Raw genomic sequence first — 6,000 nt, 5'->3', positions numbered from 1 at the left:
AGTGTCCCTGAAGTAGTGTTAAATTTGTTTAACTTGGAGAACATTGCGCTATAGATAAGTTGATGGGAATTATAAAAAATAAAAGTAATCAAGAATACAGCTCCCACAGTACCATGTACTTCTGACTGTTTATCAGCTGTATTGTGAGTCACGTGAATGCAGGAACCACATCCACCTCACAATAGCATTTGTGCAATAAATGAATGACCTGGCTCCATCTCCATCGCCAACAAGGGTGTTTCAGGCCTAGACCAGAAGCAAGAGGCACTGTGTCCGGTGAGGCCTTGTGCCGGCGGCAGAGGTAATGCTGGTTGCTGAAGCTCCTCTCTGGCTCAGCTTCTCTGTATCACTGTACACAAAGCAGGGCCATGCTGCTCTCATCTTCTGTCTCTGACAGTGCCCAGTCCTGATCGCAACAGAATGTTTGGGCAGGTCAGGCCCCAGAGCAGGTCCTTCAGAAATAGATCAGGCCTGTCCAGCATTCTAGAGGTATGGGCAGGGCTGTAGAGGTCCTAGTGCACAGTCGTTAGACAAGCAAATTCTAGAATCAGATGGCTCTGGGCTCACGTCCACACTCGGATACTTATTAACCATGTGACCTTGACAAGTTGCTTTACCTCACTGAGTCTCAGTTTCCATGTCTGTAAAAGGGATGATAATAAGAATGCATACCTTATAGAGCCATTGCCAGGATTAAAGGAGATAATGAGCATAGACAGCACTCCATCCACTGGCATCACAGGCAGAGTTCCATCAGAGTTGAGAGCTGCCCTCTGCAACTCACTGCTGACTGAGTCTTGCAAACTGAGCAGGGACAGCTTTTACGGAAAGTTCATCTGCAAGAAGTTGATTGAACTCCGAAGACGCTAAGAGAGCTTCCAGGTAGGACAACCCCTGGGAAAACCCAAAAGTCCTGGAGCAGTATCACATGGTAAGGAGTAGAGAAAAAAACACAAGCCCCACGTTTGATGGGGGCAAACTGCTTTGTTTGTACTTACTTGGCAAGGGAACATAGTCTTTTCAGGGAAAAGGTGGTCTGGTGCAGTGGAAATTCCAGCAGCCTGGAGCCACAACGCTATTTTCTCACTGCCCAAGCCTGCCTGTTCCCCTCCCCTGGCTCAGCTCAGTTCCAAGAACATTTATTGATGCCTACATTGGGCCAAGCCTATGATGGGCCCCGGGTGCCCCAGGTGAGCAAGACATGACTCCTGCCCACGGGATCCTTGGTTCATGATCACTGCAAGGTGTTTGCCGCGTTTACAATTTGCAAAGCTGCTTCACACCCCTCACTAGGGCCCACACCATTCATGCTGTGTTTTCTGTGATTGGTGCTCCTGGAGCTGTGGGCGCTGGGCAACTCAGGAAGGGGCAGAGCAGAGATTAAGGCAGCCAGCCATTTGACAGCCTGGAGAAGACGGTTCTTAGGTAACATAGGTGGTCTGCACCACGCCTCCTCTTCCCACCAGCTTTATTCTAAGTAAAGGCAGGCCAAGTGAGGGGAAGAGCCTATCAGCTAGCAGGGTGTTCGCTGAAGCCCAGGGTGGTCAAGATGCAAAGCAAGGAGGGAGGTCCACAGCCGGTACTGAAAGTGCTATGCTGCTTTCCCAAGTCCACCAGGGGACGACGAGGCTTGCTTTCCAGTTGCCTAGGCCGGGAGGAGCATGAGGCCCAGCTCTTGCCTTTCCCTTGACACTAGAATACCAGCACCTGGGTTTTCATCTCGCAGCACCACCACGCCCCGCCCCTATCAGCCCTGCACTGGTCTCAGACCTGTGCTGGTCAAGGTGGGAGCGCCGGGCCCCTCCCTGAGCTGGTGGTCCAGCTGCAGCCCACGTGCGCCCGCAGCAGCCGCGGTGACAGCTGGCCCCCAGGGGCGGGGCGGGCCCGGAGCGGGGTGGGCTCCGCGCCGCGTTGCCATTGGTTGCAGCCCTTGGGCCAGGGGCGGAGTCGCGCCCCGGCTGCTCTGTCATTGGCCGCGCTGCCGATGGGGGCCACTCCCAGCCCCATGGGCCGCGCAGCGCAGAACTGCGGGAGCTCGCAGGGCTAAGCCTGCTTGGGGCCGCCTTGCTCGCTCCCAGCTCCGCAGGCGGCCTGCGGATCCCGATCGCTGCGCCCGCCGTCCGAGGCAAAGGCAGGAACTGGCCCGAGGCTCAGTGGCCAGCGCGGCTCTCGGTAAGACAGGGACCGCGCAGGGCTTCGGGGAGGGCGGGCGGGCAGGCGCGAGTGGGAATCGTGCCAGTCGAGACTGGACTCCGAACTCTGGCCCGCGCCGGGCAGGGTCAGGTGCGGCTGCAGCATCTCCCGCCTCAAATTCACCCGGCTCGGCGCGGGGCGAGCAGGTGGCGCTGCCGGGATCGGTCTCTGAACGGATTCGAATAGCCTTCCATCCGTACCCTGAACTACCTCTTACTCTGCCCCTCAACACCCAAACGCGGCAATTCTAAGCCCAGAAAATCGCCAAACGTCAACATGGAGTGGGCGCGATGCGCCAGCAGTACCGCCTGCCACCAGGGAGGAAGATCATCCCCAAACTTTGCTTCCCACGATTTGGGCTCCGCGCTTTTCACGTTCTTTCCTCACATTTCACTGTCCCCCTCCCTCTCCCTCCCTCCGTAACAACAGGAAGTTAAGTTGGGCCAAATGTCAGTGGCTTGGCTGCCTGCTGGTTGGGACCGGGTTTGGGGCCGGGGGCCGTGGCGGTGGCCGGAGGGGCCGCGGCGCTGTCCTCTCGGCGCCGCGCGCCCCACAGCAACCCTAGCTCACCCCAGGCCCGGGGGCACCCCTGCCGGGGCGTCCGCGGCGCCCACCTTGCAGGTGCCCTACTGGCCCTGGGGAGAAGTGGGGTCTTGTCAGCAGCCTCTGCCACCACTGATCTGGCTTCTAAGCCGGAGCAGGTGGGGTTAACTTTATCCTAGGCCAGCAGAGCTGGGAATGGCCTTTGCTGGATGGGGAAGAGGCGTGTTGAAACCAGAGTAAACGTGTGTCTCCTTCCACATTGTTTATTCTGAAGCCTGGGTTCTTAAAGCCAAAGAGCTTTATTTTGGAGGCGCGTCAGGCCCTGCGGGGGAGGAGGGGCATTCAGCAGCCTGCAGACCCTCTTGCAGTCGTCAGTCTTGCCCGCTCAACTACAATCTTCAGTGGTTTAGGTGAAGGTGAAGTCACTAACCTGACCCTTCTGACTCGGTCCCAAGGTAAGAAAGCCAGTGGCAGGTGGGCCCTCTGACTTTTGCATGCCTGGGTGCCCTGGCACCTGTGCCAGCTGTGTGCCTGGGTGCCCTGGCACCTGTGCCAGCTGTGTTCCTGTCCCATTCCCAGGGCAAATGGACCAACAAGTGGGCCTCAAGTCTCCAGGGTAGCGCACCAGATGCTCTGGTGACTCTAATGGCAGTAAGAACTCGCCTTTAAGCAGACAGAAGACAGATTTATTAAGTGCCTACTGGGGGACAGGTCCTACCCTGTGGCACTTTCCAGCCGATTTCATGATTACTCTCCAAAAGCGCAGTTTTGCCCTCCCGATTTTAGAGATGGAGAAACAGACTCAGGTAGGGTGATTGCCTACAGTCACACAGAAAGTGGCTGAGCCAGGGTTTAAGCCCAGCTTAGCTTTGCTGGAGCTCAGTCCAGTGCTCTGCCCAGTGTCCCGTGGCTGTGGAACGTGGTATGCCGTGCTGCAGGATCATGGCCCTACCGTGTGCTGGCTGGAGGCTCCGGGTCTCTGAAAAGATTCTGTCCAAAGAGTCAGGGGACGCTTCTTTGGTAAAGCACTTGAACCTGACCCATGTTATCCTAGGTTGTTTAACCGCGGATCCCTTGCTCAGCAGTCCTCCAGTCAAGGGTGATGGCTGGTGTTGGCCATGCTAGGATAGGAAGGGATTGACTGGGTGCTATTTTGAGGGGAAGCGCGCCTCTGCCATGGACTTGGTCTCACCTCTGACAGTTGATTTCTGGGATGGTCTTGGAGTACTGTGTTAGCTGAAATAACCTCCACCTTAAAAGTGATTCTAGTATTTTTTGGGGGGAGGCGGGTGGCAGGTGTTGGAGTATATCATTTATAGTTATAAGGTGACTGAGAGTTACAATTGGAGTAAAAAATTACAATACAATTTTTATACCTTCATAAAAAAATGACATCACTTTTGTCCCTACCTCCTTCCTTCTTCAGACCCTGGGCTCTGGCTTTCTGTTCATCCCTTTCTTCTAAAAAAGAATCACGATTAGCTTAAAACTAACCAGTTACATGTATTTATTTATTAATTTGTTTGTTTATTTGTTAATTTATATCTTTAGGGAGGGGTCTGAGACTGTGTGTGGGGGGGGTAGCAAGCTTGTAAAAAGCTTTTTTTAAAATTTATTTTTCAATTACAGTTGACATACAATATTACATCAGTTCAGGTGTACAACATAGTGATTAGACATTTATATGCTTTGCAAAGTGATCACCTAATAAGCCTAGTACCTGTCTGAAACCATATACATACTGCGTTTCCCAGAAAATAAGATGTAGCCGGACAATCAGCTCTAATGCGTCTTTTGGAGCAAAAATTAATATAAGACCCGGTCTTATATTATATTATGTAAGACCGGGTCTTATACTAATTTTTGCTCCAAAAGACGCATTAGAGCTGATTGCCTGGCTAGGTCATATTTTTGGGTAGTTATTATAATATTATTGACGATATACCCTATGCTGTACTTTACATCCCTGTGACTATTTTAATAACCCAACCAGTTACACTCTAGCATGAATCAGCTCAAGGACTAAGGCTGGTTGTAACTGTGGTCATTGGAGGCCCATTCCCTGGAGCTGCAAGGAGCTGAGATACAGCTGGGTAATCCCTCTCTGCCAAGGTGTGGGGTGTGTCTCTGTTCTCTCCACTCATGTCTACACCCCCATCTGGGTGTGTCCCCCAGTCATGGGCCTGCCCCTTTCACTGCCAACTAATGAAGGGTAGAAGTCCTGCCTTCTTGGTGGTGAGCCTTGACTCTGGAGGGAGGGGTAGGGTATGTGTATAAGAAGATTTGGACTGAACATTGGTAATCTGTGAAGCCCTCCCAGGGCTAAGGGCCTCTGGTATTTAATGAGCCAGGAAATGGAATACTGTTCATTATGCTGGGACTTTTCATTCTTCATATTATTTGATCCCCACATTAGCCCTCTGAAGAAGTAGGCGGGGTCATTCCCATTTTACAGTTGAGAAAACTGAGACTCAGAAAGGTTAAAACTTGCACCTATCACACAGCTAGTGAGTAATCAACCTAGGATTCTGGCCTTGTCTGCTTGAGAGAGGTCTGTGTGGTGAATTAAACACTAAGGAAAGCAGAAAAACTTTGTGGCCATCCTCTGAACTCAGGGGTTTGGTGTGTGCAGCTCCCCTGCTGTGCTCACCATTCCCTACCTTATATTGTACAGTAAGTCCTCACTTAATGTCATCATTAGGTTCTGTGACTTTAAGTGAAACAATGTATAGTGAAACCACTTTATCATAGGCTCATTGATTTAAGCAAGGGTTAAGTTCCTTTGGCATCTCCTCAACGTTATAACGAAATGAGGTCGAAAGAAATGTTTTTCAGGGACCTGCTGCAAGTATTTGTGAATATGTCTTCCCATTCCACTATGAAATGTCATTTAAAACTCGTGAACTTGGCAGATTTATTTTCCGGTTCTTACAAATTCTCTTTGCTCTGTATTCCCTTAGTCTTTACGCCAGTCTTCATTAGGATATCCACCATGATGTATTGCAGGCTTCTATTTAAAAATATCATCAACATTTTCAAACATAAAAATAGAGAGAATAATATAATGAGCCCCATATATTCATTATCCACCTTCAATAGTCATCAAGATTATGCCAGACTGGTTTCATATCCTCTCGCACTCCTGTCTCTCTCTCTCGCTCTCTCCCTCTCCCTCCTTCTCTCCCTCTCTCATTATTTCTTTCCTTCTGTTCTTTCTTCCTGAAATATTTTACAGCAAAATCTCTGACATAATGTCATTTTGCC

The 6,000-nt window shown here is 51.1% G+C and overlaps 1 protein-coding gene across 14 annotated transcripts in view; it reads left to right on the top strand.

Moving 5' to 3' along the window:
• The first annotated feature begins 2,002 nt into the window (after positions 1-2,002).
• Positions 2,003-6,000, top strand: part of MICAL2 (microtubule associated monooxygenase, calponin and LIM domain containing 2) — a 207,570-nt gene continuing 203,572 nt past the window's right edge. For 13 of the 14 annotated variants that reach the window (XM_033121332.1, XM_033121339.1, XM_033121337.1 and 10 more), the window contains exon 1: positions 2,003-2,172. The gene's annotated coding sequence lies outside the window, so the exon portion shown is untranslated. Of the gene's footprint in view, positions 2,173-3,059; positions 3,192-6,000 lie in introns of those variants that run through there. The other variant, XM_033121330.1, reaches the window with a different exon arrangement.

The sequence above is a fragment of the Rhinolophus ferrumequinum genome, chromosome 11 (assembly GCF_004115265.2).
Source record: "Rhinolophus ferrumequinum isolate MPI-CBG mRhiFer1 chromosome 11, mRhiFer1_v1.p, whole genome shotgun sequence".
In the NCBI taxonomy this organism is placed as follows: Eukaryota; Metazoa; Chordata; class Mammalia; order Chiroptera; family Rhinolophidae; genus Rhinolophus; species Rhinolophus ferrumequinum.
The sequence above is the reverse complement of the archived record's forward strand: the minus strand, read 5'-3'. Positions and strand labels throughout refer to the sequence as shown.